At 39.8% G+C, this 12229-nt stretch overlaps 1 long non-coding RNA gene across 1 annotated transcript; it reads left to right on the top strand.

The window, feature by feature from the left end:
• On the top strand, positions 1 to 11886 carry LOC138104334 (uncharacterized). Its single transcript, XR_011148017.1, has 3 exons — positions 1 to 375; positions 7111 to 7202; positions 8246 to 11886. It is a non-coding gene; the product is annotated as an uncharacterized lncRNA (long non-coding RNA).
• The last annotated feature ends 343 nt before the right edge of the window (positions 11887 to 12229 follow it).

Raw genomic sequence — 12229 nt, 5'->3', positions numbered from 1 at the left:
GTGTAGTTCAGTTGTGGTTGCTGTTCCTCTGGCCCTTGAGCTGCAGGCTGCTTGCTGAGCTTAGCCCCAGACCTGCCTCCAGACTCTGGAGGCACCTTTGGGCCTGAACTCTGGTTTACCCTGTTCCCTCACTGAGGTTCTGTTATGCTAAGGTGTGGACCACAAAGGCCCTGCCAACCTGGGAGTGTCCCTCCAGGGAGGTTTTAAACTGCACAGTGCCCTAATGATAGAATCCTGTGCTTTCTTATATAATAATGCACTTCACGTCCTGATGTAAAATATGTATATTGATTAACAAGAGGGATAGGCTTTGGGGCAGAGACTGGGCTGGATTCATCTTTGTAACTTAGGATGTGTGTTCTATACAGCAGAAAGGTAAGTACAAAAGCCTTAGGCTATTAAAAATATCTAACTGGCTTAATGTTGTGGGGTGTTTCTTTTGCACTAGTTGATAACAATCATCTTTGCTATGCAAAAGTCATGTAAGTTATTCATATGAGGCTATATTTTCCTACTATGCTTTTTTAGTAGTAGCTAATAGTGATAGCCTGCAGTGTGTGCTAGTAAGACCACACTGGGTGTGAATATCTAATGGTGAAAATGAGCATGCAAGTTAGCAAATATGGGCTTATTGAATGCATTTGAGTGTCTGTCTAATGGCTGAGTCCTGGATTACACATACCTGACAGTCCGGATGCTGGCAAATCTGTGTGGCTACTTATAGCCCATCAGAGACCAGTGTCTTACTTGAGCGCCTCAAGCTCTCTATGTGCATAAACTATTCCAGGAACAGATTTTGTAACTATGAAGTTCTATTCAATCCATTATAAACATGCAAAGTACCCCCATTTTTCTCATGTCTTCCCTTACTGATAAAAAGAAATTAAGATTAATAACAGCTATATGTAGCAACTGAATGTTATATCTGGCTTATAGACCATCACAGGGCATGAAATGCAGTTTTTCAAGGAAGAGATTAAGCAATTTAAAAATTCTAATCCTATTTTAGTCTTAAATTGGGATATTGCCAATTGGGATCTTTGGCAGTCTGCTGTTCTGCTGAGGGCATGCCTACGTGTCAGTGGCCATCCAGACAGTTTATATGCAAAAAGGAATTCTGCAATCTTTACTTAATGGCCTCCCTAACTGCATCAAGGCATTCTGACTTAGGACATGGCAGTTTGGGACCTCCCATTATAAACTGTTTTAAATTGGCCAGCTTGAAAGGTAACTCAAAGTTACTTCTAGAACTTCCTCGTGTTGAACATGGACCTGATTTTGCTCCCAAGATTAAACATACAAATTACTGAAGGTTTTATCTACATAATGTTACAAGATCTTTTTTCAGCCAAATAATTCTCTGGCGTTAGACCTCTGAATGCACAGCAGAATATTTAAGGTCATGCAATTTTGAAGTTAGAGGTGTTCTATGTGTTTAGTTTTCTTTTGCTCTTCCCCCTTTCTTTGTACCACTCTTGCTACCCTGCTCCTACTTTCATCTGTTAATTGCCATGGGTTATACTGAATGGAAGCCAGAGATGCTCAGCCTTGCACTGTAGGAGTAGAAACACATCTGAACTTGTACGTAGAGCTTTCAGCCCAGTCTGATCCCTCTCCTCTTTAGCCAAAACCACTGAGCCTTCTGCATCTGAGACTTTTATCCCAGGTTGTTCCTGTGCTGTTCCTGAGAGGATAAATATCTCAATAGGAGTGACATAGGAACCATAGTCTTTGTGATAACAGACTTCTGAGACTTATAAGCCACTAACACAGAATCCATGTTTCATTGTTTTTCCCAAGCTGTATTTGTACTTGTACCCAGAAGCCCCTCACCACTTATGAACCCATCCCAAGCTCTTCACCAGCTCAGCAAATCTGAAATCCATGCAGGAACTATTTTTTCATATAGCTAAGCTCTTGGATAAGAGGAAATGGGGCAGTCCCTTGACAAAAGCAAGTTCCTTGCAGGAAAGAAGTCCCTGTCAGGCTAGGTAGGGTTTTCCATTCAAGGCATGGGATTCTGCTGAAAAAACTGAACTGGCTGGAAGTCACCTCAGAGAGCAGAAGTAGTCAGGAGCTTGCACAGGCCAAGTATCTGCTGAGAAGTCTGTCCCAGAGAGTGACACAGCATTGCTTTCCACAGGAATCTTACTTGATCGCGGTATATTGCTTAATTCCTTGACGTGTTACCTTACCTGTGTCTCACCCTGCACTCTTCAGCCTCTGTGTGTTACAGGCTTTGAATTCATAGGTAGCAATTGCTAAAGAAATGTTCACCACCTCTTGGACACAGGATTTCAGGACTGTGAACGTGTAAATCTGCCTAAGTATTACCTGTGTCCTTTGAGAGGACAAATCTGGTGGAAGAGAATTGGGTGGTGAGGCCACAGGGGCTCAGTGAGGTGAGCCAGGGCTGGGAGGTGACCTTGTGTCACATTGAGAGGCTGCTGCTGGGAAAGTGTGTGTTTGCCATCCACATCAGGTGGTGCTCAAGGCTTGTGCAAGACCTGTTTGTAACCACAAAGAACAGGTTTCAGCCTGCCTTAAAGAGAAAATTAAATCTCAACAGGCAGTAACAGAGGGTATAAAAAAACCCACTTCTCCAGAGAAGTGATCAAATATTGCAAAGTTTATAAAGAATGTAGTGATTACGTCCTTAATTATTTTGGGAAAAGTTATGTGATAACTTTCTAAAAATAAACTGACTTTTCAGAGGTAATTTCTAAATAATTATGTTATAATTTGGAAATTAGTTTTTCTTAACTCCTGAATTAGTGTGTACACCTCTGGAAGTATAGGGGCAAAATAAAATCTGAGTATGAGTAACCATTCTATGAATGCAACTAGTAATGATGTAGATTTTTTTTTTTTTTTTTTTTTAGAAATGTCTAAATAATAGAAATATCTAGGTATTTTAGAAATATGTAACCAAAAGGGTATTTGAAAAGTTAACAATTTTGGCACTAGTGTGATTTTATTTTACTGGTTTTAGTGCTATATTACACTATATTGTATAATTATGTTAGTATTTCAGTATTAATAAACATCAGTTATTATTTTTAATAACAGGCAAGATAAGAAAGAATCTGTGAGCAGAGAGCAAAAGAAATTGCTCTTTCCACAAGATCTGCTCTTATCTGGGTTGCTCTAATAGATGACTCAAGCAGCTGCTCCAGATAAAGGACTCAGTGTGGCAGGTTTTTTAGATTCATATTTACTTAAACATTCAGTAGGTCAACTACACTCAAGACAATTCAGGTAGTCTTTGGAGCTTGGAACAGCCTGTTCTAGTGGAAGGTGTCCCTGCCCATGGCAGGGGATTGAAACAAGATGAGCTTTAAGGTCCTTCCAAGTCAAACCAGTCTGTGATTCTGTGATCTTCAACAATTTACCTCTAGAACAAAGATTTTTCTCTACAGATTACCTTATTGAACTCTGCTCTGATGTGCTCTCTCATATAATAAAAATACTTTTTCACCTTTTCAAAATATTTTGTTGCTCATACCAATATATATAATAAATACATGAATTAGGGAAATCAAGTTTCCCACTAGAGAAATGCTTTTAACATTAAAAAAAAAAACAAACCTATTTTTAGGATGATTTTGAGTGGAATTTGGCCTTACTGACTCAATCATGTAAAAGGAAGAGGTCAGTGGGTGTCAAAAAGGTCAGGAGTTCATCTTGAAGGGTTTTTTTAATTAACTCAATATTTTTTTTCTGCCTCTGTAGAATATAGACAGTAAACGTATCTTACAAAAGCATCAACTCATTTGCATGCGCAAGAAGAGAAGTTGTGTTCAAGTTGTAAAGCAAACAAAAGAAGTTGAAGGCTTAAAGTACTATTTATGTTTAAATGAAAGTATGTGAAATGTTGCCTTTTTCTCTCAAGTCGAAACACAATAACCTCGTTTGGTCAGAGGTAGGGAGAAAGGAAGCCTGTGAAACAGGAATTTTATTCTGAAGATTGTTCTCTAAATTTTACAGTGTGTTGCTTTGGAGGATCTGAGTCATGATGACATGCACTTTTCTGCACACTAGCTCAGGGTGAGGTAGCCAGCCTTTCTGCACACTATCTGAGGCATTAAGCTGTTGCTGTGACCCATCCCACTGCGGGGCTGGGGCAGCATGATGCCAATCAATCCCAGCCCATCCCCTGGATCGAGTTTCCCGAAGAGGCAGACTCAGAGGGTGGGTCGAAGGGCGGCTCAGAAGCCCAAGCCACACCTCCCCCGGTTCGGGAAAATTCTTGGTTACTCGGTTGTTCACTGGTTCTCTGTTATAACTCCCGCCTCTCAGTTTCCCCCAGTGGTTCTTGTTAGATTGTATCCTCACCCTGGCTTGTAACTCATTGGTTGTTTTCCCCTTTCCCCGCGGTTTTCAAATTCCGTATAAAACTGAGGACAAGCCTCAGGGGAGGATCCCATCGCATTCCATCCCTTCCAAGCTTGTTCGGGATGCAAAACTTCTAACAATAAGCCTGTTAGGAGCCAGACCAGAACAGCCTCTCTCTTCCTTTGTATCTGAGCTAACGTGAGCCGATCCCATCAGCTCCTGCCGTGTTTCCCTCTCAGAGAAGCCAGCTAGCTAGCTCAGCCAGCAGCTCTTTTCCTGATGCCGAAGTCGCTTCAGCAACGCACAGAAGTAACGCAGCTGGGCTGTCTGACCTGGGGCACGCCAGAGCTCGTGCCTCGAACACAAGAACTGCGTTATTAAGATCAGTCAGTTGTCTCCATGAGATCTTTTTCACCGGTGGTGAACTGAGTAAATGCAACTAGCTAGGGTAGCTTAAACTATGAAAATGGTCTCAATTATTTTGTGGTTTGTAAAGCATTTATTAGTGCCCAAAGTGATTATTACACCTTCAACAAATGCTTTTATAAATCATGTGATCTGCTGTTCTTGCAAAAAAAGATAGAAATTATACCAGTATGTATTAAGCAGGTACCCATCTAATGAGTTCACAACAATTTATGATCACTTCAAATAAAACTTTTTCTTATCTAGTTGAATTACAAACAATTAACTCCTAAGTTTCAGACCATATATCTTGACAGTCACACATTACACTTTTTGTGTATTATACAGTGTTTTATGCACAGAAATGCCTGGAAAATATGTCTTGTATCTAAATCAACTGTGCCTCTGACAATGAACATATATTTACTAAAATTGAGCAAGTTCATCCTGGCAAGATGAAACATAAGAAATAGATAAATCAGACTTAAATCCCGGTAAGGCCCGGATATTTCCAGAAAGCTTGGAAGAGTGTTGTGTTTCTGTATTTTGACACTGTGTCCTGTTAAAGACAATTTATATATGTGTAAATCTTAACTGGGCTTGTGGCATCCTTTAACAATGCCGAAAGAAATCCCCAAATGGTACTTTAGAGGGCTTGTGTGTGTTAGAAGTTTCTGTACTGCTTGTAGACAAGCTTACTCTGTGCTGTAAGGCATTTGGGTCCCACCAGGAGGAAAAAGTAAGACATTTGGAGGCTTGAGGTGTTCAGTGCTCTTCCTGTTAGTGGCAGGTAGTTCCCTGGCTGGTTGCACACTCCCACACTGTCCTGGGGGATGTTGATCACACTCGTGCAGGCAGAGCAGGAAGAGATGAAGTCTTAAGCCAGTCAGTTTCTGGGTATACCCAGGCACAGTACTCTTTCATGTAGTGCTGTTCTTCCTTATCCAAATATTTTAGACTATAGACTATAAAAAGTGCTCCCCAGATCAGCTTAAAAGGTAGAGACATCTGTTAGATTTAGGGAGCTTATTATGTGCTTATCTCAGGCAGAAGGCTATGAGATTTCCTTTCTTCATGCAGTTCAATGAAAAAGAGGCAACTAAGGAGCTTCAGGAGGTGGGATGTGTCTTTCCACTGAAGAAAGGCTGTTCTTAGCATACTTACAATAAATAAGCTGAAGAACATCAATTTGAATTTCACAGTTCAAATGGCTTATGGAACACTGAGGATTAATTGATTCCATGAATTTAGGCAGAAACTTTTCACTCTTGAAACATGAATTTGGTCGCTAAGGCCAAAAGAAATCCTGTATTGCAAACATCTCTTCCTTCTTCACAGCTGTCTCTGTCAATCCACCCAAAGTGTGGTTGTTGGAAAATCCTTTCTCTAGTCAGTGTTCCATGTAAGGAAGCCAAGGGGTGCTGCCATGCCTGCTCTGAGCTGAAGTGCACACCTACATACACATACATACACCTACTCCTACCTGCTTACAGGGACTGTTGAAGCTTCATGAACATCAGATGCCAAAGTCACAGAATTATTTCCTGCATCTTACCAGTTCTTTGTGGAAACATTAAGGGACAAAAGAAATTTCCTGTAAGGAAGATCTAGCATCTCTACATGAAAGCACCAAGTCCCTGCAGAGCAGGGGTTTCACATACTGTATCTCTGAGCCAGGCACAATCAAGTAAATAGGAAGACTTGGGAGGTAATTAGCGAGCGCTTCCCTGTCTGTCCATGGATGTTTGGCTGTGTGTTAGCTCTGACAAGTGCTTTCATTCAGCAGTGTCATGGACAGCTGACAGAGTTTCTCTTGATGAGCCAGTTTGATGTCATGCTTTGTTCCAAAGGCTTGCTTGTAATGCATGTTCAGGGGAAATACACCTGTAAGGCTTTGCAGGAGGTAGAAAGGGAAAATTATACTTGGGAAGACCATATTCTTTTGTTTGGCAGTCTGAAAAAAATAAGGGTAATCTTTTCCAATTAAACTAAAGGAAAAATGCCATGCATTTAGCTTTGAATGCTACAGTATCCCACACATGCACTATCTAGAGGTTCTAAATTATGCTAGGTCTAATTACTATGCATGGACAAAAGAAGAGAGTCCTTGTCCTGAAGAGATTAAACACTGTAGTTATTGCTTATGAACAAAGCTTTAGAAATTAGATGTCAGAAGTCTTTCAAAAATCACATATGGCAGCAGTCAGATAAAGAAATTGTTATAACAAAAGCATCACAAACTGTTAGGTCTTTTCTTTAACTTGGATGTCACCTGACATTTCACCATCATAAAAATCTGCTTTCCATATAGCTGGTTGCGAGCCTCATTCCTTATTTTGTTTCTTTTTTCCCTTTTTTCCCATTCTCCAGCCTTTCTGTCAAACCTAGATGAATCCTGCAACCCATGAGGAAAAGGAACCCTGTTTACAGCTCAGGCTGCTGAACTTTGAAATGTTTTTACCGTATCTTTACAAGCAAACCAAGTACACTGGAGACTGGTCCTGAACTGTGGTATTGCCTGGGGTTGTTGTGACCTGAGGGCAGGACCGGGCACTTGGCCCTGTTGACCCTTGGTCCATTTGCCTCAGTCCATGGATCCAGCCTGTCCAGGTCCCTCTGCAGAGCCTTCCTGCTCTCCAGCAGATCTACACTCCCACCTAACTTTGTGTCATCTACAAATTTATTAAGGGTGCACTTGATCTGGACATCCAGATCATCAATAAAATATTAATTAATCTGGCCCTGGTACTGAGCCCTGCAGCTTTTCCGTACTTCTAATATATCTGTATCTTAATTTGAAAGGACAAATCCAGTGACAGAAAATAATTTGCCTTCTCAGTCCAGTAGTAGAGTAAAACTTGGCTTCTTCCATTGCCGATAAGAATGTGAAATGGAACTGCACTGTTTAAAGGTTAAAAAAAATAGCTTTCCCTTACATTAGGTCTTTACGATCCAGTCAAAAGGACAAGTGACACTAACGATATTTGGCAACTCCATCCATATGTTTCAATCCATTTCTAGAGCCAAGAATGGATCACATTAATGATGTTTCCAAAGCAGCAGATAGAAGTGCTGTGAGCTATGAATCATTTATTAGTATCCATGGCTGTAATGAGGAAGACTTCAGAAATGGAAGAAATGAGCACAGCACTTGTGATGGTAATGGCACTGAATTGCCGCAGGTATTCAGGAGCAATCCATGATACATGACTAGTCAGGTTTCCCATGTTGGCCCACTCCTTAGCACTTAATATTTGAGAGAAGAGAAAGTACTGGTAATTCCAGTGTGGTTATGTTCAAGAAGCAGTGTGATAATGGAATTAATTTTTTGTGCCATCTTTAATCTATAGTATCTACTATATTTAAGAAATCAAACCAGTCATAGAACTACTTTTAAAGGCAAAATTAAATAACAGCTTCTGAGCACGTGAAGTTCTGTAGATAGAAATGGTCATCAAATCGACTTGGCCAAAGTAGAATGATGGACCCTTAACAGATGTTGCAGCGTCTTCAATTACATGCTTCAGTGTTTTAAACGCAGGATTGAACATGTTGAAGATCCTGAAAGTTCAAGGGATAGATCTTGTTGACTTTGCAAATATGAAATCAGGGAATTCAAGTGATTTGAACCTGTCAACAGGATGACAGTAATTAGGAAAAAAGTGGCAGAAATCCCTTTGACGAGCAGTCACTTATTTTTACCTCATACAGGAAAAAATGGCAGCTACTAGAGTTCACCTGGTTCTGACCAAAGAAAAGTAAAACAGCCCCTTTTGTGTCCTTCACAGTTCCCACCCAAAGTCCTTTGTTAGTGATGGTGATAGAGCCTCTTAGGCACAACCCTTATGTGCAAACACACTTTGAAGTTGTTTAAGGACACTGGTTTCTTGGTTTCCCCATGAAAGGGGCTAGAGGTTATATGCAATACCACAACATGACTCCTGAAGGTGAGCAAAAATCCTCCTGTGCTTCCAAATTCAAATGTTTGGCTCGTATCAAGAAAAAGAAACTTGTCATGAAATATTTGTCTTAAACTCTGAAGGTCTGAAGTTTTGACTCTGGTTCCTTGTTTTATTTTCTGATTCTTAGTAGGATCATAAAAGGCTGCCCAAAGCTACTGAAGGAGAAAAGCAAACTTGATCCGTCAAGATGATTCAACACCCAGGAGAAACACCCAAAATTCTGAATCTGGGCTATGACAGTTTAGGGCTTATTCTCCCCTTAATTTCTTTATCTACACAGACTTACGGGATTTCTGTGCCTGTTCAGTATGTTCCTGCGGAAATATAAAGTGAAGAAGGAGAAGTAAGAATTAGGTAGGACAATCAACTTCCTAAACTTAGATAAAAATCAAGTCTCTGACTGACTGTGGTTTGTACATGAAGTTCACACCACTGCAGACATCCGTGGCATTGTTTGGCCAGGATGTTTTAAAAAATTAAATGCCTGCAGATAGGTTAGGGTTCAAAAATATTTCTTTTCAAATTATTTCTTTTGAAAAAATTATGCTAAGTTATCATGTTAGCTGTGGTTGCTGAACTCTGAAAAATGTTGGTCATTGCTTAATGGTCTTCAGCATTATTGAAAGTCTGGTTAAATTTTTGGCTGACTGAGAATTCTGTCGATTCATAGACATAAGTCCCTTCCTGCACAAAAGTAAGTAACTTGTGTGCAAAAATATCAGGTGATTTATTTTCAGTTCTTCAGTGGGATGGTATAGTAGATATGTTTTTTCTTAGTCTCTATACTATAATGCACTCAAGTATTTCATTAGAATTATGAAATAAATCAGAGGATTGCTAATAGTTGCCATTAGGTGAACCTTAACATGAAGATTATAGCAAATCTAATCAAATTGAATGGATATAATAAGAGGCCAACCAAAAGAAAAATATTTCCTTCCTCATGGTAGACAGTTGCGTGTAGTGAAAGCTCTGCTGAAGACAGGTTGGGTGGATTGTAGAAAATGTTAGGATACTTTATAGCAGAGTCTATATAAAACAGCCTATGAAAGTCAGCAGGAAGCTTGGGGAAGTATTGATAAGAGCGTGAGAATACGAGGAGAGGCACATTTGATGTTCTTCTTGATCAAAGAAATAGTCAACTATTGTTCCTTTCAGATCTTTAGATGCATTTTTATGAATAAACAAAATTCCTTAAAAGAAATATACATTCCTTATGACATCAATATTTGAGTCAAACAGAAATAAACCTACAACTCTGAATTTTGGCTATTTGGGAGACAGTGATTTCCTGTATGTTGAGAGATAAACATATAATAGTTTGTGGTTTCCAAACAACTGAAATAAATTACAGCACAATTTTTCATCTCTGTGCATGTTTTTTGTTAAGAAAGGCTGACAAAAAATAGCAACAAATAAAAATGGCTGCAATATTTGTTCTGCACTGGTCAAGTAACTGCATAAGAACAGCCCTGAATCTGGTTCAATAATTCTAGCTCCACGAATTCCCTATGTCTACAGTGTGCAACAGGTAGAAATACCAAAAGTACCTTGAAGTAAACTGGTTCAGATTTGATGGCATTACAGGAAACTCTACCCAGGCAAGTTCAGCCGAACTTACGTTCAGCTGGAAGCTGCTCTGCTTGCATTTCACCGGGAAATGTAGCTCAACCTGTGCAACTGAGAACTGCCCAGACTTGGACAGCATTTATTTTGCTGAAGAGAACAATGACTCTGCACATTTTGTCATATTAGCTGCTTATAAACACAGAATTTACAACATCACCAAGAACTGAGATCAGGACTTGGCCAAAGTTATTATGTGGGCAAGTACATTGTAAAAGGAGAGTTTTAATCTTCTCCTATTCTGTTAAAATCAGAGCAAGCTGAAGTTAATGTGCTGTCTTGGCATTGACGCTGAAATGGGAATGCCAGCTCTTCCACTCTTCTCACTATCCAGCTTCCAGATGTGGCTGCCTTCCAGGAACAGCTCAGTACTTGCCTCACATCTTTTGCAGGATATTCTAAGCCCAGCCTGTGGGCAGCACAGGAAGTGCTTCTTCCTGCTCTGATATCCCTGTTATGATAAGCAGCCAGAGCAGCAGAGTGCCTACTGACAAGCACAGTGTACTCCAAGCATGGCTGGAAAGGAATTACAGCACATGGCTCTGCAGCAGTTCAGCTACCACTGGCCTACCACAATTAAGGCAGAAAACCAGTCATGCTGGGCTTTGGTTTTGTGTTGTTCTTTTTCATTTCTGTCTGTACAACAAAATGAACCTTAACAAAAAAGCCAGAGTTTTTAATTTTAGAGGTATTACACTTTTTCAGTGGTGAGACCTTCTTTTTATTTACATTTGTTCTAAGTCGATATCTTAGCTGGACAGCAAAAAATGTAATGCCACCATGTCTTTGAAATTGTTTCATTAAAGTTGTAATGCACTCATAGAATGACTGGTTTTCAGGAAAAGTCAGTGAAAAGATATAAAAACCTTCTAAATATTCAGATCCCTTTTTATTATTCAGTAGATTTAGGGTTATGTAGAGAACTAACTTGAAAGAATATCTCTGGTTTAGAAACTAGGTATGCATCTACTAAATATCTTCCAGGAAAAAAACTCACCTGAAACAAGTCTGGGCTTTTTGTGCCTGGACCAATCACAAAAAATATAGTTCTTGCTTTATCAGGCAGATATTTCAGATGAATATAAAATTTTTTGTGAGACTTTCTGTCCTCAGCCTTTCAACAATCAAATGAGTAAAGGCTTTGAAGGCTGTGTTCCGACCTGGGATATATTGGCTATATACCAATAGAGCTGTGCAAGCCTAAAGTGCTAAGGATATGGCCATGTGTTAGCATATATCATAAATCTTTAATATAAATACCTTGTATAGATATATTAGATAGTCATACACTATCTGCTTTTCACGGCATGAAGTGTACTTGGATTTTGGTTGTTAATGAAGGTGGAGTGCAATTTCACAGCTTAGTTTCTAAGAGGCTTATGGAAGTGAAACCTGAAAGGACAGCTATAGAACAACACGTTACTTCTGAAATGAAATTTGCATTCTATTGTAATGACATTTTTCATTTTGTGGTTCTCTGATCTATGTCATTCCCAGCAGGACCCATTGCACTGTAAGACTGTGCTGCAGAGGTCTGTCTGTACCCCAGTAAAACACAACAAATACATTAATAAATCAAAATAACATCAGCTGTGGAGTCCACATTTGTACACATACACAGAGATTTCAAAAAACAGGTGAGCTCATTTTTCTCAGCCACTTCTTTGCTTTACATTTCCCCCAAAAGATAATGCAGGACTTGACTTTTAAAGCACTTTCCAATCAGTGAAGTGGTATAATTCTGCTTTCCCACAGGCTGCTGCATTCTGTGCAGGAAGCCCTTTGCTCCATGCTGGCATAGAGCCAGCCATGCTGCAGAGGGCCCAGGACAGCCAGGTCTCCCAGGGCAGCTTGTCCCACTGTCTACTCATTCACAGGGCACAGGTGAATGGACACAGGAA

Source organism: Aphelocoma coerulescens, chromosome 1A, assembly GCF_041296385.1.
Source record: "Aphelocoma coerulescens isolate FSJ_1873_10779 chromosome 1A, UR_Acoe_1.0, whole genome shotgun sequence".
Taxonomy (NCBI): domain Eukaryota; kingdom Metazoa; phylum Chordata; class Aves; order Passeriformes; family Corvidae; genus Aphelocoma; species Aphelocoma coerulescens.
The sequence above is the reverse complement of the archived record's forward strand: the minus strand, read 5'-3'. Positions and strand labels throughout refer to the sequence as shown.